Source organism: Manis pentadactyla, chromosome 8, assembly GCF_030020395.1.
Source record: "Manis pentadactyla isolate mManPen7 chromosome 8, mManPen7.hap1, whole genome shotgun sequence".
NCBI lineage: Eukaryota > Metazoa > Chordata > Mammalia > Pholidota > Manidae > Manis > Manis pentadactyla.
In genome coordinates, this window is record NC_080026.1 from 62,726,071 (window position 1) to 62,751,192 (window position 25,122).

The 25,122-nt window shown below is 37.8% G+C and overlaps 3 pseudogenes; 1 reads left to right on the forward strand and 2 right to left on the reverse strand.

The window, feature by feature from the left end:
* The first annotated feature begins 5,868 nt into the window (after positions 1-5,868).
* On the forward strand, positions 5,869-6,821 carry LOC130684497 (olfactory receptor 49-like; annotated as a pseudogene).
* A 990-nt stretch (positions 6,822-7,811) lies between these two features.
* Positions 7,812-11,103, reverse strand: LOC118924219 (puromycin-sensitive aminopeptidase-like; annotated as a pseudogene).
* Positions 11,104-24,055: 12,952 nt separating this feature from the next.
* On the reverse strand, positions 24,056-25,092 carry LOC118924217 (olfactory receptor 6C74-like; annotated as a pseudogene).
* Between the last annotated feature and the right edge of the window lie 30 nt (positions 25,093-25,122).

The following is a 25,122-nucleotide window of genomic DNA, read 5'->3' on the forward strand; positions in this document are numbered from 1 at the left end:
GTTTTTGGTGGATAGTGTCCAGTTGACCAGCTTTGGGCATAAATACTCCTTTTAAAAACACAGTCACAGCCCAGGAGTCAGGTAAGGGGATAAGAGCGGCTAATTTTATACTTGAAAAATGTAGCTGAAGCTGCAATTGCTCAACACAGAACAATAAACTTTGGCTTCTGGATCAAGGGCAGCCTATATCCAAGGTGTCCTTGATGGGCATATTTACATTCATGCCTCTAGACCATGCCCTGAACTTACAGGAACAAAGGAATAAGCTGGAAGACAGTTTTATATGTTACATCTATATACATGAAAAAACCTTTCAGACAATGTTATTTTTGCTTTCAATCATCAAGTATATTTTCAAGAACTTATGAAGAGAGTATATATCAAGATATTCATCATTTTTCTTGCTTATTATCTCTGATAATACCATTTTCTTCTGGTGTCATATCCTTTCTGTCTTTAAGAACTTCTTTCAGCAATTCCTTTACAACACATCTTCTGGAAACAAATTCTCTTAGTTTCCCTGCAATTTACCTTCGTTCCTAAAGGTTCTTTTTGCTAAATATAAAATTTCAAGCTGATGGTTCTTTTTGTTCAGCAGTTGAAAAATATCATGTTACTTCCTTCTGTAGTTTCAGGTTAGAAATTTGCAGTCATTCAAATTTTCTTCCCCAGAGTTTTTTTTTTTTTTTCTGGTTGATTCAATATTTTTTGTCTTTAGTTCTCAACAGTTTGATCATGTTGGTCTGAGCACAGAATTTCTGGGGTTTATCCTGTCAAGTGTTTCTTCAGCTTCTTGAGTCAATATGTGGTTTGCCAGATTTAGGGAGTTTTCAGTCATTATCTCTTCTTCCTCACTGAACTCTTCTCATGACAAGAATTCTATATACTTTTTATTTTCACACAGGTCCCCAAGGCTCTGTTCATTTAGGACATTTTTCTCTTTATTTTCCAGGTTGAATAATTCCATTGCTCTATTTTCAATTTTGCTGACAATTTCACCTGTAATCTCCATTACGCTTTTGAGTTTATTCAGTGAGTTGTATATTTCAGTTATTGTATTTTTCAGTTCTAATATTTCTGTTTGATTCCTCTTAGACATCATTATTGAGTCCTATGTTTCTATTAATTTTAGGAGTACTTGTAATCATTTGTCACAATTTTTTAAATAACTGATTTCAAGTCTTTGTCAGATAATTCCACCATCTGTGTCATGTCAGAGTTGGTATCAGTTGATTGTCTTTTCCCATAAGAATTGAGATTTTCCTGGTACTTCATATGTTGAGTAATTTTGGACTGGGATATCATGTTTTTAGATTCTGAGTCTTTATTAAATCCTTTGGAAAATGTTGATATATTTACTTTGGCAAGAAATTGAGCTGACTGGGTTTAGGCCATAAGTTGTATCTCATCTTCTACAGGCTGTAGTTTCAGTGTCAGTTCCATTTTCAAAACTTTTGCAGAGCTATTCAGCTCTGTCCCACATGTGTATCACCCAGTGGCTGTCTGGAATAGGATCAGATCCAGTGATGTAGCATTAGGAGTAAATCTTGGAGTTAGTTAACAATTAGTAGGATTTCTTTCCGGAGGTTCCCCTTCCTCATAATCTCCCCCATACATCTCATATCCCTGAAGGGCCTCCTTTAGGTCTGAAGCCCAAAGTATGGGGCCTTAGTTACTCCTTTCTGTTGTTCACTTTTGTGACTTCACCTATGTCCTGGACCAAGAAGCAAGAGGACTAGAAGATAAAAAACGTGGTGAAGTCATCTCTGATTTGGTAATACTTTAAATTCTGGTCTTCTTTCCAATCCTCCTGTTACTATTCACTTTGTAGTGTCTTCTAATGGCTGCTCCATCCATTGTTTTGCAGCTGGATTCAGTGGTAGGAACAGGGTGCAACATTTTCTCCAACATACCTGGAACTAGTTCCTACAATTACTTACTTACTTTTTTATTTATGCCTATCATGTATGTCCAGTCTTGGACCTCCAGTTTTTGAACTTTCTGGTCTTGACTCATTTTCCTAATTCCTCAGTCAAGGCCCAATATTCAGTCACTATGGTATTAAACGACTTGCGTACCTTTTAATTATAACTGCTTTGCCTGGCCCCACACTAAATTCAAAGGGAGAATTCACTGAAGTTTTCTGAGGAAATCCGTGATAACTACTTCCCCACATTAATTACTTAGAACAAGTAATGTTCTAACAGCAAGATAATGATGGTAATATTTTATGGTTTCCCACAGGCATGTAAGTTTCACCGAAAACATTTTCAAGTGGAACTTAAAGAATGGAAAAGTATTCCCTGAAGAATTAATTATCTGCTGATTTATCCCCATCGGAGTGACTGACAGGCTAGGAAATTAATTTATTACTTTCTATCTTAAGCCCAAGTAGACAGAAAGTTTTTGTGTGATAGCTCCTTGCAGTGTCCACAGATAACAAGAGTCCTGTGCACCCTGGAGAATTCCCTCAAAATGTTCCATCACAATTACCACTAACCAGCTCTGAAGCCAGTTTGGCTCATGGCTCCCAGAGCCTGTTGATGCAGAAAGTAGGCAAAAATAAACATGCTCCAGATGTGGATTGCTTGTCAAATTGTAAGGACCTGTTAAGCTGGTTTTCCCACCATGCTGGGAAGAAGACTTGTCACTAGCACCCTAGAGGCTGGGTGGGGTGGAGAAGTTGGCAGAGGAGTATAAATGTTGGGTGAGATGCATTGGCAAGCCTCCATTCACTTTCTGCCTGTGCCATTTGTTGGCCTGGATATTAACCTCACCAGCTACTGATAACACTATGGAAATTGTCCCCAGCAGTGTTTTTCAAATACAAATCCACTCATCTTTGTTCCGTACTTTTTCCTTCAGTGTCCTGGGATCACTTTGCAAACACATTTTTAAAGAAAGACCAGACTTCACAAACAGGGCATTGTCGTGCTCTCCTTGTAACATTTCAATAACCCACCTAGACTTCTTGCTGGCTTTTTACAGTTCTTAACATCCTATACATTTGGATTCAGCCAAAAATGGGTTTTGTTAATATAATACAGTTATTTCAGTGTTATAAATAATCTGAATCATTATGACTTGTGATGGTAACCAAATTATATGCTGCATTAAAATTTGTAATTGAATAGCTTATCCTTGTTCACAACGCATACCTTCATATGACCATAATCTTCAAGGAGAAATAAGGAAATGGTGATTCACTAAACAAAACTTCTACTATAAGAAAAATTCTTCCATCAAAGAAATTTTGAGCATGTGGAACATGTCCATGACAATACTGAAATTGATACCAATGATCCTGCATTGGAATTTTCATCTAAAGATCGTGAAAACAAAGAATATGAAGGCATATTGAGTTTTTTTAAAACCACACTACAATTTACTATCATTAGCAAGACTCACCCCTCGAAAAAAATTCAAATATTTTCTAAAAGTTTCCTCAAAGTTATCAAATGAGAGATGAAATTATTCGGACATTAAAGAATCAGGAAATTTTTTTGTAATTACTTCATAACTATGTCTGCACTCTTTCATGAGAGGAGGGTCAAAAAGGGTTTGAAAAAGAAAATTTTTCACAAAAATATATTTATAAATCAAAAATGATTGTAATGCTTTGTTTTGTAAGATTCTATTTCTAAAGAACAAACCATTTTATATTTCAATTTTTAAAAATATATTAAAATAAATAATATGTATCTCCTCATAATTTGTGCTAAAATTTCAGCTTTTTATTTAACATTTATTTTTCCATTTCTCTTCTTCAGGGGTATAATTTACATTTAATAAAAAGTACGCTTTATAAATTTAAAGTTGATTAGTTTGACAAATGTTTTCACCTGTGTAACCACCATTTTAAATAAGGTATACAACATTTCTATAATCCCCAAAGTTCCCTTCTCTTTTTTCCCAATTACTGTCTTCCTTTCTGAGAGAAAATCACTGTTCTACTTTCATTATCATATAATAGTCTTGTATTTTTTGAACCTTACACAAATGAAATCATACAAAAGTATTCTTTGCATCTAGCTTCTATCATTCTGCATGTTCTTAAGATTCTCCCATGGTATTGCATGTATCAGGAGATTTCATTTTATTGCTAAGCAGTAATCCATTTCCAGGCTGGTAGGTTTTACCACTTGGCAGCATTTCAGTGGCGGGTAGAGTCAGTCCCTCCCTCAGAACCCTAAGCAGTCCTGAGCTGAGTTCTCGCTCAGACTGGGCAAGTGAAGTGTGTTTGTTTTATACCATCTGCAATGCTGCCTTGCAGCCTGCTGTGGATGAAACATGAAGGGACATTTGAAAAGGGCACTGAAGCCTAACTAAGGACACTGTGATCATGAGACATATATTCACCCTGCTCTGGGACAATAGGCTGTGACAAGTTCCTTTTTCTCCTCTTTGCCCCTCAGCCCAGAGAAAGTCTCAGTTTCTTGGAGAAGAATATCTGAGGCCCTGATGCTATGAGGTGACTGTGTGTGTGCCTGGCCTCAGGGACCGCAGTAATTTGGTGAACTTGCTGGGTCCACAGAAAAAGAAGCAGAGGCACCTTAGGGCTGCCCTGCAGGCTTGCCATCAGGGTGGGCAGTTTGGCTGCCTGAGCAGCACTTCAGAGACTTGGCCTATGGCAGGTTAGAGAGAGAGGCACACTCCCCGCCACAGCCCTTCAGCTTAGTATTGAGGTGCTAGAGCCAAATGCCACTGTGAGAGTCTTGTTTCCCTGAGGGCACTTAAGAGAATGTTCATGGAGTGTGCAGGTGCCAAATTCCCAGAAGGTTCTTCCTACGTGGGGTAATCCTGGAAGTCCTGTCATTCTCCAGCTCTTACATCCAGCAACCTCGAAGGGTGGGGTAAATTCTGGATTCAAACTTCACCATGTTGTGGAGCAAGCCTCGTGTCTCTGTTTGTGAGTCTCTTCTCTAAAATGGTTGTGCTAAAGCAGATATTATCTAAGGCCTGTGCCATTCATCAGTGATAGGAACTGAGAGATAAAAATAAGTAAGTTAAATGGGGCTATACTTTCACTTAAGTTTTGATAGATTATAACAATATATTTGTACCAATTTTAAAGTATTTTGCCACAGTTTTTGGAAACATCAGGGGCTTTGGGTTCATGCAGATCTTGCCAAAGTCCTAGCCATGTGACCTAACCATTCGGGATCTCACTAAGCCTCAATTTCTGGTTCTGTAGAAGAAGTTGTGGGGGTCCCTGACACTCATGATTATTGTGGAGAGTAATGGAAATACTGAACTCAGTGATGAGCATGTACCAAGCATTAGTAATGCCCTTAATAAAGGAGGAGGATGACGTTGGTGATTGGACCATTGGACTTTTGCATATTTAAAAGTGTATTCAAAAGGATTATTACAAATATTATTGTTATGTTTATTTAGAAATTGCTAATATAGAACCTAGTAAAACATTTTATAACTATGCAAATGTCAATAACCCTGTCTACTGACCATGCTCTAGTTAATACTATTACTAATGACACTAATTTTACAATTTGACTTAAGGAATACATAGGAAACATTGGCATCACATGTTAAGTGAGTTACATGCTTTATCTTACTTAATTCTCAGGAGAACATGAACTGGTAGATTGTATCAACTTCTTTTTACAGAGGGTTAAAGAGAAGTTCACAGAGGTTAAAGCTTTCCAAAGATGACACATCCCCCAGGGCTCAGAGCTAGTACTGATTTAGTACTGACCTCAGGTCCTGCTGATTCAAGAACCACCTGGTTGACCTTTGTTGTCTGCCTAGCCAACTTCTTGGTTTGTCAAAAACTTGATCTTATGATTCTCTAAAATATTTGTGCTTGCAGGAGTATCTCTATTATAGATTAAGACCAGAATTTTGCTTCTGTGGAAAGAGATGTCCATGGGATGGGTAATGGGACAATTGTACAAGGATTCATCTTGGAGGGGTTTCCTGCTGTCTAGCACCTGGGGAAGGTCCTCTTCCTGGTGCACCTGCTGGCATACCTGGCAGCTCTTGTAGGCAATGTCGTCATAGTGAGCATCACCTGTGCTGACTCCCGGCTCCATACACCCATGTACTTTTGCCTCAGCATTTTCTCTTTCTTGGAGTGCTCCTGCGTGACTGCTGCTAATCCCAAATTGTTGCTCATACTTCTTTTAGGCAAGCAAAAGATTTCCTTTGTTGACTGTTTCATACAAGCTTTTGTCTTTGTGTTTCTGGGAGCGGTAGCTTTCTTCCTCCTAGCAGTGGTGTCTCTGGACCGGTATGTGGCCATTTGCAAGCCTCTGCATTACCTGACCATCATGAACCTGAGGACTTGTTTCCTGCCTGGTCACTTCCTCCTGGTCTCTGGGCTTCAGTCTCATCACTGGTCTGGTGGTGAAAGTCTCCCAGTTATCATTCTATGCCCCCATGTCATCCCTCACTTCTGTGGCCCTTTGCCCCTGACCCACCTCTCCTATTCTGACACCAGGCCTGTTGAAATGTTGACCTTTGTCTTTGCTTCATTCATCCTTTTGAAATTCCTTATCAAAACCATCACTGCATACAGCAACATAGTCATGATGATGGTGCATCTCCCACCAGCCAAGGGGCCACAGAAAGCTTTCCCTACGTACTCTTCTCACCTCATTGTCTTCCTTCTCACGTGCAGCAGCTGTGTTTTTATATATGTGAAACCTAAGCAGAAATACAGGCTGGACTCCAACAGGGAAGCTGCGCTTGTGAACACAGTGGTGACCCTGCTGCTGAATCCTGTCATCCTCACTCTACGGAATAAGCAGGTCCACCAGGCTCTGAAGAAGACAGTGTGCAGAATGAAAATACCAGGATAAAACAATTCCATGGCCTTGGAATGGAAGGCTTCGGAAAACCATTGGTCTTCATTCTGGCCAATGTAATAGTCCACAGAGTTCCTAGTGGAGTGTCTAGGCAGATCTCTAGCTATTTTGCACTACGCTAGAAAAAGGGAAATCTTTATTTTTTCATTGCCTTATTTTACCTTGCTTTGCATAACTGTCTTCCCTCAAATATTCCATATAATTATGACACCTTTTTTTATTAATGCCAAGTGTTTTTTAATTATTATTTTTTTAAAACAATAGCACAAAAATGTTTCAAGGAAGCAGTCTCACAATCTGATGACCTTCTGAAATACAGTTAAGCCACACCAAATATGAATTCCTATTAATAACGCAAAAAGTATTTTTGAATAAAAGGAAAAGAAAAAAGGTAGGGACAAGAAAGGAATGAGGTTTAGAGTCAAAACTCACTGGATTAGATAGGTGGGGCTTGTTACTAGTATACACTGTTGAAGCAAAACGTGGCACAAACAGGCTTACAGTCTTTAACCAGTTACCACTAATATATAGGCTCTGCAGCAGTTACCACTGACTTCTTACATGCCCCAAATTAAACAGCAGAAGCCTGTATCATACTGTCATAAAGAGGTTCAAAAGTTGGCCTGTCAGATAACTAAGACCATTTTCAGCAGAATGACTTCTTCACAAAGGCTTGGCTGAAAACCTTTTCATTTCTATTGTCTCACCTATATGCGTTTCAAGGCTCTTAAAAGTCATCTTAAAAAAGAAAGAAAAAAATAATGTATATCAGTTTCTCTTATTTAATGTGGCTATAAAAGATGTTTCCTTATTATTTATCTCTAAGAAGGACACCGGGGTGGGAGTTGGGGGTGGAACTAAGGGGAGAAAGAAACCCAGACCAGGATATGTTTTCTTTTTTTTTTTTTTTTTTGGCCAAGAGATTACACAGAAGGGAAGGCAAGAAGGAAAACTACAATCCTTAGTTCAGATTGAGTTATGCAGGTAAATGTCTTCCTGATCAGTCCCCATGCCAAAAAAAAACAAAAAACACTTGGAATTATGCACAGACTCTGACTATATTATACCAGCTATCAGCCTTTCATGTTTAACCATTCCAGCAATGGACACTACTCTTGGCTTGCAGGCTGCTTGTAGAACCCACTTCACAAAAATCCTCTTTACCCAGAAGCCTCTAGTTTCCTTTTGGTAGGTTATAAAAACAAAACATCTGTCATTAACAGGAGAGTGTTAAATACTTTTAAGCACTGACAAGGCTTCAGGAAGTTTCACAGTTTCGTTATACTCTATTTTATTACCATTATATTTACATTTTTAATTTTAATTTTAATTTTTTTGCTGAAATACTGATTTTCCTTTTTCAATAGAATTTAATTCTGGAGTGTGAGCAGGAACCAGTTAACTACATTCATTGTCCAACCCCCACTGGTTTGAAAGAAGACTCCAAATTCTTAGCATATGAATCAGCTGTTGGGTAGCTCCACCTTATCCCTGCAGTGGAGCAGCAGAACTGCAGTGGCTGCACGCTTAGGGTTCACACTGTGGGTGGTGAGGCCTTTTGCTGAAGGAGGTACTGGTGGCTGCTTTCAGCATCTCGCTTTAGCCAAGCAGCATTCAGCAGAATATTTTCACAACGCTGCTGGATGGTAGGCTCAGCTGATGGAGCTGGGTGACTCTTGAAGAAAGAAAGCCTTAACCTCTCCAGCCATTTTATCAACTGCAAATCCTTCAACTGATAGCTTTATTAGTCTGGATATTAAGAATCCTCCCTGGTATCGATTATAAAGTTCTTCCCAGTTGTCTTTTATAAATTTTCATGCAGCCTTTCTTCCATGTTTGCTGCCGCCAGCCACTCCAATTACTGATACAGTGTCCTGTGGATGTACCTCTTCTGAAAGTGCAAATGTGAGGACTTTCTTAATCAATTCAGGAGAAAGAGTAGCTCCAAGGACTCTTTCAATTCAATTTTTCTCTTCCTGCATATCTGCTTGTTTGTGAAGCTTTAGCATGATGTCTAAGGTAGTACCATCACCATGCTTCAGAACAGTCAGATAGACAGGACTCCTCACATCAGCAGAGAGAATCTGTTTCCCTTCTACATGGTCCTTAATGTAGCCTTATGAACTGCTTTTCCAAGTTTGCCCAGAGCCAGGGCCCTCAGGAGTGCATCTAGATGACCTTCTCCAGATTTGGGGTCCCAGCCCAGTCTCTCCCCTATAGGTGAAAAGACATCTTTCACAAACTCCTCATACAATCCTCACAAATTTCCTCATACAAGTCTGTGTGGGACAAGAGAGTTGAGAGAATCCCCAGGTTACAGCTCAGGTCGCTCCATACAGTATAATTGGGCTCATTCACAAAAGCCTCCATGACTTTTAGAACCTCTACAGTGCTAATGGTTCCAGCTCCAGCCAAGGAGAAGAGGTCATTCTGTAATCCAAGTCGATCCACAGGGGGTAGAGAAAGGTCACGAATGCCTGGTAATAAACTTTCCAGCATGGCCGAGCTATACTGGGTCCGATAAAACCCAACTGTTTGCAGGTTTAACTTTACCCACTGGTCTGGTATGACATTTTTTAAAACCACATTCATCTCTGGCTTGTCCATTAGAATTTTTAGTTTGGCATTGTTGGGATCTTCGCTAGTAGAGACTGTGATAGGAACCATCCACTGGGGACAGTCTTCTCCAACATATGGTCCACTGGCACAGAAGTTCATTTGGGACAACCTCAGTGATCTGTCATCTTCTACCTGTTCTGCTTCCACATAAATGAGGGGGAATCCCATTTGTTTGGTCCAGGTATTCATCACTGCTGCTATGGGCTTACCACTAGCATTTTCTAAACTTTTCCAGAGATCCTCTGTGGCAGCATTCCTTTGTTGGAACTTGGTTAAATACATGTTCATTCCTTTCTTAAAGTCCTTATCCCGGATGTACTCATGTAGCATTCGGATGACAGATGCACCATTGCTGTATGATATAGCATCAAATATCTCATCAACTTCAGAAGGATGGCCCACACTGACTTCAATAGGATGGCTGTTATCTAAGAAGGCATCAAGTTCCTGGGCATGGATATAATCAGCAGAAACAAACTGAGTCCAGATATCATACTCTGGGAAGCAGTGGTCTACACAAAGATATTCAATCCACGATGCAAGGCCTTCATTTAACCAAAGATGAGTCCACCATTCCATAGTAACAAGATTTCTGAACCATTGATGGGCGAGTTCATGTCCCACAACCAGAGCAACCCATTGGCGTGATGAAGAACAGGAGTTTTTTGGATCAATAAGCAATGCAGTCTCCCTATAAGTAACAAGGCCCCAGTTCTCCATGGCACCAGCTGCAAAGTCTGCAATAGCAATGAGATCGATTTTAGGTAGAGGATAAAGAACACTGAAGTAGTCCTTATAAAAAGGCAGGGTTTTAGCAGCAACCTCTAACGCAAATTTTCCTTGCTCTGCTTTGCCAACAGGGGTGTAAACACGGACACACACACCATCTTTTGACCTTGTCTCTACAAAGTCATATTCACCCACAACAAATGCCACCAGATACGTAGACAAGACAGGTGTGTGGGCAAACTTCACTTCCACTACATTTTCATCATCAGGGTCTGGTTTCCGATCAATTACATTCATGTTTGATAAAGCTACTCTGTCTTTAGGAACAACCAATGAGATATCAAAAGTTGCTTTGACAGCAGGCTCATCCCAGCAGGGAAAAGCCCTCCGGGCATCAGTAGCCTCAAACTGTGTGACAGCAGCACAGCGCACCTCTCCAGAAGGGGTAGTATATTTACTTCTATAGAAACCTTTTATTTTGTCATTCAGCTCTCCAACAAAATCTATCTTTAATGTTCCTGTACCTATTTGGAGAGTACTTGGAAAAGACAAGGTGACTTTTTCATCTTCATTTCGATAATTAAATACTGCAGCATGTATTTCTGTTAGGACCTGAGTTCAGGCACTCAAAGGTTTCGTATTTCTCTTGCAGAAGCTGATGGCAGTACTAATCCCTGCCCTGGGCGGCGGCCTCCAGCTTGCCCTCGAAGGTGAAGTCCAGCAAGTCGGGCTTGAGGCAAAGGCTGTAGTTGATGGGGGAGACATCGGCAGGCAGCCGCTCGAAGGGCCTCTTCTCCGGCATCGCGGCGAGGCCCAGGCTGTGGAGGCGGCGGCGGCGGCGAGAGGAGCGGCTGAGGAGAAGCAGGAGGGCAGGAGGCGGAGGGCCGAGGAAGAGCAGGCGGCGAGCGAGGGAGGGGGCTGGCGGGCTGGCTGCCTACGGGGAAGGGGGCGGAGGGGAGGGAGGGGAGGAGGGCCGGCCTGACACGTTTTTAATTGGCAAATCCTTTACTGAACTTTATGCTCCCTCTGATGTAAACTATTTGAAATATCCAAAATTTAATAGTCTACAGCCATTTCATTTCTCTCTAGTAAAAAAAGATGGTTCAACAGAATTAACAACTATTTACTGAAAGGTTTTTAAATATTTGAAATGATGGAGTGTTGCATATTAGGTTGTAGTGTGAAGAAATGATGGAAATTGTACCAATGCCTGGTTCCACATTTCTACCTGCCTAGCCCAAGAAATTGACAGTCACAGTATCCTTCATCTTGGGTTATATATGGTTTGTGTAAAGTGTCCTCTTACACGCTGCTCTTGGCTCCAGACTTACCCTATACCCGTATGCATCATTCTCATGCTAGAGAGAAATAAACTCTTTTTAGTCTTGCACCATTCTCTAAGTACAGGGATAATAACCACAGCCTCCCATGCTGATCAGTGCTCCATAGTTTCTGAATTATGGTTTCCAGATCCAGCCCAGCAGAGGCATAAGCATATTTGTGATGGTGTCTTAACCTACTAGCTGTTACTATGGAATGTATATGTATATTAGGGAATACTTATTCCATATTTGCATGATTTCTTCCAAAGTTTTGATGTGATGGAATCTAACTTATTTGCCAATCTATTTTATATTATTAATGAAAATAATTTAAACAAACAAAGTTTTTCCTGGTGGACTGGGGTTGTCAAGTATAAGGCTATGTTCTGATTAATAAACCGTTTTAAAATCAACATTTCCATTATTGCCATCCTTAGCTTTTTGTGCCTTTAACGTCTATATCCAAGAGAAATATGTCTCTTTTCCTACACAGCAGACACATTTAAAATACTAACACAATTTTTCTTTTACTTTGTTTGGTTTTTAACCCACATGGTGAGGTTAGATATTCACAAACACATTTTACGAAATACATTCTACAACACAAGAGATCAGCCTGAAAAGTTGTATTACAAAGTTCATATTTCATCTTATTGACAATGAAGTATCAAATACGTTCTGAAAAATCAGATGTATTATGATTAGCTACATATTATACTGCATAGCTGTGGACATGGTATATATATATATATACACAGAGTTTGGAAAAGCCAACATCAGAGTAGGAAAATGGGTACAGAGATTTCTACAGAAACTTGGAGAAAGAGGATGATAACTTAGGGAAGTGACAGAGGGAAGGAAACTAAAGGGCCGATAGTAGATTCTAAATCATTTGCATTGGACAAACACTGGGCTTTAGGCCTCATGGTGTATTCAATTAAATGGTCAACTTCTCAAAACAAATGTCACTTCATCCATAAAATATGGAGATTTACACAGATAACCTCTAGGGTCTACTTGAAAATGATTTATGGTGATAGCATCAAGATGCAGTAGGAACATGAAAATAATGCTTCACCCTGAGTTGAACTATGAAAATGTATTAAGTGATTGAGGTTCAGTATTGTAGGAACAAATCAAGGAATCATGGTGAAACTACTGAAAAGAGTGTAGTCTCCCCAACATTTTTTCCTTTATAATTCTTTATTATTTTATGAAAGCATGATGTCCCCTTGAACATATCTTTTATTAAATTAAAGTATCAAATACACAACACAGCGGTTCAACATTCACTCATATTACAAAGTCCTTATCCCCTCCAGTGCGGTCATTGTCCCTCAACATAGTAAGATGTTACAGAGTCATTAAGTGTATTCTCCATGCTGTACTACCATCCCCGTGATCAGCCTATATTGTGCTTGCAAATTATTGTGTCCCTTTTTCCTCCTACTCCCACCTTCCTCAGCCCCTCCCCTCTGGTAACCATTAGTCCCTTCTCAGCGTCTATGAGTCTACTGGTGTTCTATTCCTTCTGTTTTGGTTTGTTTTTACACACCACAAAAAAGTGAAATCATTTGGTATTTGTCTTTCTCCACCTGGCTTATTTCTTTGAGTATAATACCCTCTAGATCCATCCATGTTGTATCAAATGGGAGGATTTTTTTCTTTTTATGGTTGAAAAATATTCCATTCTGTATACATACCACATCATCTTTATCCATTCATCTACTGATGGACACTTAGGTTACTTCCATATCTTGGCTATTGTAAATAGTGCTGCAATAAACATAGGGGTGTATATGTCTTTTTGAATCTGGGATCTTGTTTTTTTGGATAAATTCCTAGGAGTGGAATTAATTGGATCAAATGGTATTTCACTTTTTAGTTTTTGAAGTGGTTGCACCAATTTGCTTTCTCACCAACAGTGTAGGAGAGTTCTCCTTTCTCCACATCCTTGCCAGCATTTGATGTTTCTTGTCTTTTGAATAGTGCTCATCCTAACTGGTTTTTCCTAGGATATCTCATTGTGGTTTTAATTTGCATTTCCCTGATGATTAGCAACGTGGAGCATCTTTTCATGTGCCTGTTGGCCATTGGAATTTTTCTTTGGAGAAGTGTCTGTTCAGGTCCTTTGTCCATTTTTTAATCAGGTTATTTGCTTTATGGGTGTTGAAGCGTGTGAGTCCTTTATAAATTTTAGTTGTTAACCGCTTATCAGATTTGTGAATATGTTCTGCTATACTGTGGGATGCCTTTTTGTTCTGCTCATGGTGTCCTTTGCTGTAGAATCTTTTTAGTTTGATGTAATCCCACTTGTTCATTTTTTATTTTGTTTCCCTTGCCCAAGGAGATGTGTTCAGGAAAAAGTTGCTCATGTTTATATATCAAGAGATTTTTGCCTATGTTTTCTTCTAAGACTTATGGTTTCATGACTTACATTCAGGTCTTTGATCCATTTCGAGTTTACTTTTGTGAGTGGAGTTAGACAATAATCCAGTTTCATTCTCTTACATGTAGCTGTACAGTTTTGCCAAAACCAGTTGTTGAAGAGGCTGTTATTTCCTCATTGTATATTCACGGCTCCTTTATTCTATATTAATTGACCGTATATGCATGGAGTTTATATTTGGGCTCTCTATTCTGTTCCATTGATCAATGCATCTGTTCTTGTGCCAGAACCAAACTGTCTTGATTACTGTGGCTTTGTAGTAGGACTTGATGTCAGGGAGCATAATTCCCCCAGCTTGGTCTTCTTTCTCAGGATTGCTTTGGCTTTTCAGGGTTGTTTGTGGTTCCATATGAATTTCAGAACTATTTGTTCTAGTTCATTGAAGAATGTTGTTAGTAGGGGGATTGCATTGATAGAGGGATTACAGTTGGTTGATAGAGATTGCATTGAATCTGTAAATTGCTGTATAGCCTCCTCAAAGTTTTAATGAGGGTTTCATAAGAATTAATTACACTAAAAATGATCACATTCTCTTTATGTTGTATTGAGGTGGATCATGATTGAATGGTGAACTTAACCAAGAAAAAATGAATACCAGATAACCAAAATTCAATCTATGAATCCAAATGGTCATTACCAGTTGTAGATGGCACCCAGTGAAGGACAAACTTTAATATGGAGATTAATGCAGTAGTTTCTGCTGCTATAAAACATTGAGAAAAATCCTCTGAGCTACTTCTATGCTGAAGATATTTCCAATAATAAGTTTTTAAACCATTACATCAAAATATGATTAATATACAAAAACCTATAGATAGTAAACATATACAACTTGCTGTGTTTAGATATAAGTGTACGCCTGTGGGACCATCATCACTATCAGTGTCATACAGTTATTTATCATCTGCAAAATTTTCTTTCTGCTTTTTGTTTTATTTTTCTTATATGGTAAGAGTATTTAATATAAGATCAACCTTCTCATCAAATTTTTAAGTAGAAAATAGTGTATTGTTAATCATAGGCCCTATGTTCTAAAATATCCAGTATTTATTTATTTGAAGTATAGTTGTATACAATATTATATTACTTTCAGTTTTACAGCATAGTGATTTGAGAATTATCTATTCTATTAAATGCTCACCTCAATTAGTATAATTTCTATCTCAACATAGAATGATGTTATTGAACTATTGACTATATTCTCTATGCTGTACTTTCATTCCCATGATTAATTTATATTCTGATAGAGATTTTGTGCCTCTTTATCCCCTACGTCTAATTCACCCACACACCCCAACTATCCCCCATGGTAAATACCAGTCTCTTCTCAGTGTCTATGAGTCTATATCTGTTTTGTTCATTGTTTTGTTTTTAGATTTCATACATAAGTGAAATGGTATGGTATTTGTCTTTTTCTGCCTGACTTATTTCATTTAGCATAATACCTTCTAGGTCCATCCATATTGTCACAAATGGCAATATTTCTTTTTATGGCTGAATAATATTCCATTGTATATATGCACCATCTCCTTATCCATTCACCTTTTGATGGAGGCTTTGGTTGCTTCCATATCATAGCTATTGTAAATAATGCAGCAATAAACATAAGAGCATATGTATTTGTTTTAACCAGTGATTTTGTCGCCTTAAGGAAAATTCCTACAAGTGTAATTATTGGGCTGTATGGTATTTCTATTTTTAGTTTTTTGAGAAACCTCCATACTGCTTTCCATAGTGGCCAGACCAACTTACATTCCCTCTAAGAGCATAGGAGGGTTACCTTTTCTTTACATCCTCACCAATGCTTGTTAATTCTTTTCTTTTGAATAGTGGCAATTCTGACAGATGTGAGGTGATATCTGATTATGGTTTTGACCCACATTTCTCAGATGATTAGTGATGTGGAACATCTTTTCATGTGCTTGTTGTCTATCTGTATGTCTTATTTGAAAAAATATCTGTTTGGGTCCTCTGCCCATTTTTTAAATTGGGTTATTTGGGTTTTTTATGTGTTGAGTTGTATGAATTTTTTATACATTTTGCATATTAGTACCTTATTGGACATATAATTTTTTAATGTATTCTCCCACACAGTAGGTTACCTTTTTATTTTGTTGACAGTTTCCTTTGCTGTGCAGACACTTTTTAGTTTGATGTAGTCCCACTTGATTACTTTTGTTTTTGTGTCCCTTGCCAGGGAAGATGCAACCAGAAAAATATTGCTCATGCTAATATTCAAGAAATTTTTGCCTATGTTTTCTTCTAAGAGTTTTATGGTTTCATGTCCTACATGTAGGTCTTTGATCCATTTCTGGTTTACTTTTCTGTATGGTGTTAGGGACTAATTCAGTTTCATTCACTTGCATGTAGCTGCCCAGTTTTCCCAATACCATTTATTGAAGAGACTGCCTTTTCCCCATTGTATATTCATGGCTTCTTTATCATATATTAATTGACCATGTGGGTTTATCTCTGGGCTCTCTGTTCTGTTCCATTGATTTTTATGTCCATTCTTGTGCCAGCACCATACTATTTTGATTACTAAAGCTTTGCAATAAAGCTTGAAGTAAGGAGCATGATACCCCCAATTCTGTTCTTCTTTCTCAGGATGGCTTTGGCTATTCAAGATCTTTTGTGGTTCCATATGAATTTTAGAATTATTTGTTTTAGTTCATTGAAAATTGCTTTCAATATTTTGATAGGGTTTTTATTAAATCTGTAAATTGCTTTGGGCAGGATGGCTATTCTGATGATATTAATTCTTCCTGCCCATGAGCATGGGATAGCTTTCCATTTATTTGTGTATTCTTCAGTTTCTTTCATCAGTATATTACAGTTATCAGAGTACACATCCTCCACTGCCTTGGTTAGGTTTATTACTAGATATTTTTTCTTTTTTATGCAATTGTAAATGGAATTGTTTTCCTGATTTCTCTTTCAGTTAATTCATTGTTAGTATATAGGAATACAACAAATTTCTGTATGTTGATTTTTATCCTGCAACTTTGCTGAATCCAGTTATTAGTTACAATAGTTTTTTGATGGAGTTTTTAGCATTTTCTATATATAGTATATCATCTGCAAATAGTGACAGTTTGAAATCGATTTTTGATGGAGTCTTTAGCGTTTTCTATATATAGTATCATGTCATCTGCAAATAGTGACAGTTCATTTCAGTAAAAATCTGAATAAAAGGAAAAGATAGTTTGGGTGGTTCAAGCAATGGTGTTTTATGAAAAGTAGTATATTCCTTGCTATTAAAAAGGATCTTTAAGTTTAATTGTAGAGAAGTGAAAACAGTAAGGCCAAATGCTAATGAGAATGCAAAGACACTGGCTCACCCACGCATTGCTATTGGGAATGTAAAATGGTACAGTCACTCTGGAAAACAGTTTTTCAGATTTTCATATAAGTTAACATGCAGCTACAGCATAACCCAGAAATTGCACTTTTAGGCATTTATACCAGAGAAATGAAATCTTATGTTGATAAATCTGTACATGAATGTTTAGAGTATTTTCATTTGTAATAGCAAAAAACTGCAAACAAGACATCAGCAAGCTGGGAGAAAAGTTTTCAGAATCTTCCTCCTCCCACAGACATTGTTTGTTTAGTAGCATGTTGTTTAGCCTCCATTTGTTTGTGTTTTTTCTATTTTCTTCTTGTATTTGAGTTTCATAACACTGTTTTTCTATTTTCTTCTTGTATTCAAGTTTCATAGCACTGTTGTCATAAAAGATGAATGATATGATTTCAATCTTTCTAAATGCAGTCTATCCTGGAGCATGTTCTGTATCCATGTGAAAATGCATACTCTCCTGTTTTTGGATGGAATGTTCTGTATATATTAAGAATTCTTTATATATATTAAGTCCATCTGGTCTAATATGTCATTTAAGGCCACTGTTTCCTTACTGATTTTATTTCTGGATGATCTATCCATTGACCTAAGTTAGGTATTAAAATTTATGTTATATTATTGTATTACTGACAATTCTTCCATTTATGTCTGTTAATATTTGCTTTATATATTTAAGTGCTTTTATGTTGGTACATAGACATTTGCAATTGTATAGTTGTATGCATTATGTACAGTCTATTTGTTGGATTTATCCTCTTCTCTTTATTACTGCCTCTTTTCATCCCTTGTTACAGTCTTTGTTTTAAAGTCCATATTGTATAGTATAAGTACGATGCCTCAGCTTTCTTGTAGTATACATTTGCATGGAATATATTTTTCCATCCCTTCATATGCAGTCAGCATGGTTCTTTAGGTCTGAAGTAAATCTCATGTAAGCAGCATGTACATGCTTGTTTTGTATCTGTTTATACACCCTATATCTTTTGATTGGATCATTTAATGTATTTACATTTAAGTAATTATTCATAGGCATGCATTTACTCTCATTTTGTTAAGCGTGTTCTTGTACGTATTTATTTTCCACTTCTTTCCTTACTTCCACTCTTCCACTGTAGTTTTCTTAACTTTTTTAGTATTTTTTTTATTAAGGTATCACTGATACACACTCTTATGAAGGTTTCACAAGAAAAACAATGTGGTTATTACATTCACCCTCATTATCAAGACCCCCACACACACCACATTGCATTCACTGTCCATCAGTGTAGTAAGATACCACAGAGTCACTATTCGTCTTCTCTGAGCTACACTGTCTTCCCCATAAACCCCCACACACCATGTGCACAAATCATGATACCCCACAATCCTCTTCTGCATCCCTCCCACCTGCCTTCCCCCACCCCTCCCCTTTGGTAACCACTAGTCCCTTTTGGAGTCTGTGAGTCTGCTGCTATTTTGTTCCTTCAGTTTTGCTTCACTGTTATACTCCACAAATGAGGGAAATCATTTGGTACTTGTCTTTCTCCGCCTGGCTTATTTCACTGAGCATAATACCCTCTAGCTCCATCCATGTTGTTGCAAATGGGAGGATTTCTTTCTTATGGCTTAATAGTATTCCATTGTGTATATGTACCACATCTTCTTTAGCCATTCATCTACTGATGGACACTTAGGTTGCTTCCATATCTTGGCTATTGTAAATAGTGTTGTGATAAACATAGGGGTGCATAAGTCTTTTTGAATCTGAGAAGTTGTTTTCTTTGGGTAAATTCCTAGGTGTGGAGTTTCCAGCTCAAATGGTATTTCTATTTTTAGTTTTTTGAGGAACCTCCATATTGCTTTCCACAGTGGTTGAACTAGTTTACATTCCCACCAGCCGTGTAGGAGTGTTCCCTTTTCTCTGCAACCTCACCAGCATTTGTTATTCCTAGGCTTTTCTATGTTGGCCATCCTAACTGGTGTGAGGGGATATCTCACTGGGGTTTTAATTTGCATTTCCCTGATAATTAGTGATGTGGAGCATCTTTTCATGTGCCTGTTGGCCATATGAATTTCTTCTCTTCTTCAGAGAAGTGTCTCTTCATATTCTCAACCCATTTTTTAATAGGGTTATTTGCTTTTTGGGTGTTGAGGCATGTGAGTTCTTTATATATTTTGGATGTTAACCCCTTGCCTTATATATCATTTACAAATATATTCTCCCATACTGTAGGATGCCTTTTTGTTCTGCTGATGGTGTCCTTTACTGTAAAGAAACTTTTTAGCATCATGTATTCCCATTTGTTCATTTTTTATTTTATTTCCCTTGCCCAAGGTGATGCATTCAGGAAAAAGTTGTTCATGTTTATATTCAAGAGATTTTTGCCTATATTTTCTTCTAAGAGTTTTATGGTTTCATGACTTACATTCAGGTCTTTGATCCATTTTGAGTCTACTTTTGTGTATGGCGTTAGACAATAATCCAGTTTCATTCTCTTGCATGTAGCTGTCCAGTTTTGCCAAAACCAGTTGTTGAAGAGGCTGTCATTTCCCCATTGTATATCCATGGCTCCTTTATCATATATTAATTGACCATATATGGTTGGGTTAATATCTGGGCTCTCTAGCCTGTTCCACTGGTCTGTGGGTCTGTTCTTGTGCCAGTACCAGATTGTCTTGATTACTGTTGCTTTGTAGTAGAGCTTGAAATCAGGGAGTGTAATACACCCTGCTTTATTCTCTCTTCTCAGGATTGCTTTGGCTATTCTTCATTGTAGCTTGATAACTTTATTCAGTGATGTTTTGATTCTTTCTCTTTATGTTTTGTGTTTTATTACAGATTTTTGGTTTAGTTGGTTACCATGAGGTTCACTCGATGTATATAGCAGTTTATTTTAAGCTGATGGTTACTTAAGTTCAAATACATACTAAAAGCCTTACACTTTTAATCGCCCCCCACATTTTATGTATTTGAACTCATATTTTACATCTTTTTATTTTGTGTATACCTTACTATTTATTGGACATATAGTGGATTTTATTACTTTTGGCTTTCAAACTTCATACTAACTGATAAGTAGTTTATCTACTACCTTCACCTTATGATTCCTTTTACCAGTGAGATTTTTATTTCATAATTTAAAAAATTCTAATTATGCCCTCTTCTTCTTAAAGAAATCCCTTTAGTATTTCTTGGAAGGCCAATTTAGTGTTAATAAACTCCTTTAACTTTTCTTTCTTGGGAAACTCTTTATATCTTCTTCAATTCTGAATGATAACCCTGCTAAGTAGAGGATTCTTGGTACTAAATTTTTTTTTTCATCACTTATGCCTTACTAGCCTGCAAAGTTTCTGCTGAAAAACCAGGTTGTTGGTATGTGTGTTTCCTTGTAGGAAACCAGTTATTGTCCCCTGCTGCTTTGGATATTTTCTCTTTGTCTTTATTTATTAACATTGTAATTATTAAGTTTCTAGTGTGAACCCCTTTGGTTCATCTTGTTTGGGACTCTCTGTGCTCCTGTGCCTGGATGTCTGTTTCCTTTCCCAGACTAGGGAAGTTTCCAGCTCATATTTATTCAAATAATTATCTGCCCTTTCTCCCTCTCTTCTCCATCTGGGACACCTCTAATGTGAGTTTGTACACAGTATGTTGTACTAGAGGTCTCTTAATCCTTATTTTTTGTAATTAATTCTTATTTTTGCTTTCAGTTTGGGTGATTTCCCACTAGCCTGTCTTCCACAACATTATCAGTCTTTCTGAATCATCTTATCTACTGTTGATTCTCTCTAGTGTATTTTTATCTCACATATGGTATTCTCCAGCTCTGATTCATCCTGTTTTATATTTTCTGTCTTGTCACTGATGTTGCTACTGTGTTCATACGTTCTTCTCCCGAGTTTGGTTAGCATCTTGTGACCATTACTTTGAACTCTTAATGAAGTAGATTGTTTATCTCTATTTTTGTTTAGCTCTTTTCTGAGGTTTTATCTTGTTTTTTCATTTGGAACTCCTTACTTTGCCTGATTCTCTGTGTTTCTTTCTATGTATTAGATATATCAGGCATGACTACAGATTTGAAGGAGTGACCTTATATAAAAGGTATCAGATAGGGCCCCAAAACTCAGTACCCCCATCACCAGAACCAAGCACTCCAGGGTTTTCCATATGTGGCTGCATGTGCCCTCCTGTTCTGTTGGGGCACTGTTACTGCAGAAGCACTGGTGGGAAGGGCTGGTCCCTCACACAGCTGGCAGGAAACCAGGCCACAGCTGCTGCAGGTGTTCTGTGGGCAGGGCTGGCCTCTCCCCACCCCAACATGATAGGAGCTGCACAAAACAGACATGTAGATCAATGGAACAGAACAGAGAGCCTGTAATTATATCCACATTTGTATGGCAAATTAATCTGTGACAAATAAGACATGAATATACAATGATAAGAAGACAGTCTTCAATGCAAGGTGTCAGAAAACTGGACTGCTACATACAAAAAATGAAACTGGACCACTTTCTTCATCACATACAAAAATAAACTGGATGAATGAAAAAAAATCAAATGGATGAATGAATTAAATATAAAACATAGAACCATAAACTTCTAGAGGAAAACATAGTAAGCCTCTGACATGGGTCATCTGACTCTGTCTCCTCTGGTGACAATAACAGAAGCAGAAGTAAACAAATTCTACCACACTGAGGTCATTCAATTACTCTATCATTAATCTGTTGATCCCTCATCTGTTCTTTTTCACCTCTATTCTGCTGTTAATACACAGGGGATTTGTCTCAATAAAATGTTTTATAGCACCATATCTAGTACATTAATCTGATAATCAGGTTTTTCCTTCACTGGGTACTATTTACGGATGGAAATAACCAGCTTGGGTTCCTAGATTCAGTTTTGGATTTCTGTTCTTAATTTTTCTATTTGTCAGGTCATCCTTCAATCATGAAATATCTCAAGGTAACATATATAGAATTTGATTATTTTGAGTGCAATAAATTAGTTTCAAACTCTGATTAAAACCTTGTGGAGGCTCAAGCTTTTTTCAGGAGTTTGGCCATGACTCCTTGATTTATTCCTAAAGTACTGAACCTCAACCACTTCATATACTTTTCAATAGTTTAACTTTCAAAGTGAAGCATCATGTCCACGTTCCTGTAGCATCTTGGTGCTGTCCCCACAAATCATTTTCAAGTGGATCCTAGAGGTTATCTCTGTAAATCTTCATATTTTTGGTAAAGTGATTTAAGTGTTAAGTGGTCAGCACACATTGACCCGTTAGTTGAAGGAAGCACGAGGCTGAGCCCAGGGCTTGTCTAATGGAAAATGATTCAGATTCTACTACTGATCCCTTTGTATTCAATTCCCATTGCCACTTCCCCAGGTCATCATGCTCCATCTCCCAATTACTGCACAGTCTCTATACCCACTTTCCTACTCTGTTCTTGACCTCTATAAACTTTTAATACCATGTCCACAGCTATGTACTGTAACATAGTTAATCATAACACATAAGTGACTTTTAGAGCCTGTTTGATACCTCCTTATTTTCAATAAGATGAAACCTAAATTTTGTAATGGTATTTCAAGACCAAGAGTGATCCAATCATGGGGTAGCACATAGTTCAAGAACTGTATTTGTAATTATCTAATTTTATCAGAGTTTGGGTTAAAAAACACAAAATAAAAAAACTGTTTTAGTATTTTAGATATATCACCTCTGTAGAAAAAAAAGAAACATTTCTTCTAGATATAAGACTTAAAAGTACAGAAAGGTTAAGGATTGCATAATAGAAATGTGGGTTTTAAAATAGGTTATCAATCAGAAGATAACCTTCTACTTGACAATACCAGTCCACCAACAAAACATGTCTGGTTTGTTTAAATTATTTTCATTAATAATGTGAAATAGATTAGCAAATAACAGTTTCCATCACCTTGAATCTTTGGAAGAAATAATCATATATGAATTAAGTGCCCCCTACCCCTGATATAAACACACATTCTGTAGTAATAGTTACAATGAAAACCAACCATCAGTGTGATTATGCATCTGCAGGGCTAGTTCTAGAGCAAATAATTCAGAAAATTAAACACTGATCAGCTGTGTGAGGCTGTGGTTATCCCCATACTTTGAGAATGGTATAAGACTGAAATCAGTTTACTTCTCTCTAGCATGAGAATGGTGCATACATGTGTAGCTAAGCCAAGAGCTAAGAACAAACCAACGTGAAAGAGGACACTTCACGCAAACCATCTATAGCCCAAGATGAAGGATACTATAACCTATCAATTCCTTGGCTAGGCATGGAAGAATGTGGACCAAGCATTGGTACTAATTACTCCATTTCTTTTTAACTAGAGTGTATGTAGCACACAACATTCTATCAATTCAGTCATTTAAATGCTCTCTGGTAAATAGTTGTTAATTCTACTGAGCAATGGTTTTAGCTAAAGAGAAATAAAGAGTATAAATTATTGAATTTTGGAAATTTCAAACACATAGTTTATACCAGAGGAATGAATTAAAATTTTTCCAGTTAAAAACATGATATAAATCTATGAAATGTTTATGGAGATGATAGTTATGAACACCAAAGGAGAATGAGTCTTTCAAAACAGATTTCTATTTCTCTACAGTAGTGCAAAAGATATAAGGTGAAGTCAGCTCAGACTTTCCAGTAGGAACTGTGTGGACTGTTACAATAGCTGGAATGGAGACAAATGATACTCTGAAGCCTTCCATTTGAAGATCATGTGATTGCTTCATCTTGATATTTTCATTCTGCATATTGTCTTCTTCAGGGCCTGGTGGACATGCTTGTTTCATAGAGTGTAGACAACAGGGTTCAGCAGTGGGGTCACCACTGTGTTTACAAGGACATCCTCTTTGTTGGAGACCAGCCTGTTTGTTTGCTTTGGTTTCATGTATATAAAAACACAGCTGCCAAACTTATAAAACATTATATTGTGTTCTATTTAGTATCGACTTGTAAATAAACATAACAGTAATATAGTAACATTCCCTTTAGAGAGATGAGAGAGAGAACAATGAAGTGAGAAGAGCAGGTGGAAAAAGCTTTCTGTGACTCCTTGGCTGATGGAAGCTGCATGATTGTCACTACTATGTTGCTGTATGCAATGATGATTATGATCAGGGATGTCAATAGGATATGCAAAGAGAGGACAAAGGCTGTTTCAAAAGACCTGGTGTCAGAACAGGAAAGGTGGAGTAGAGGGCCAAAGTCACAGAAGAAGTGAGGGATGACATGGGGGCCACAGAAGGATGACTAGGAAAACTTCACTACTGGACCAGCGATGAGACTGAAGCTCACAGCAAAGCAGGCAGTGACCAGGAGGAAGCAAGTCCTCAGGTTCATGATGGTCGGGTAACGCAGGGGCTTGCAAATGGCCACATACTGGTCCAGAGACATCACTGCTAGGAGGAGGAAAGCTACTGCTCCCAGAAATACGAAGATAAAAGCTTGTATGAAACAGGCAACAAATGAAATCTTTTGCTTGCCTAAAAGAAAGATGACCAACAATTTAGGAATAACAGCAGTCACTCAGGAGCACTCCAAGAAGGAGAAAATGCTGAGGAGAAAGTACATGGGTGTATGGAGCCAGGAGTCAGCACAGGTGATGCTCACTATGATGACATTGCCCACAAAAGCTGCCAGGTATGCCAGCAGGTGCACCAGGAAGAGGACCTTCCCCAGGTGCTAGACAGCAGGAACCCCTCCGAGATGGAATCCTTCTACAATTGTCCCATTACTCATTTCCATGGGCATATCTTCCACAGAAGCAATCCTACTGGTTAAACTACAATACAG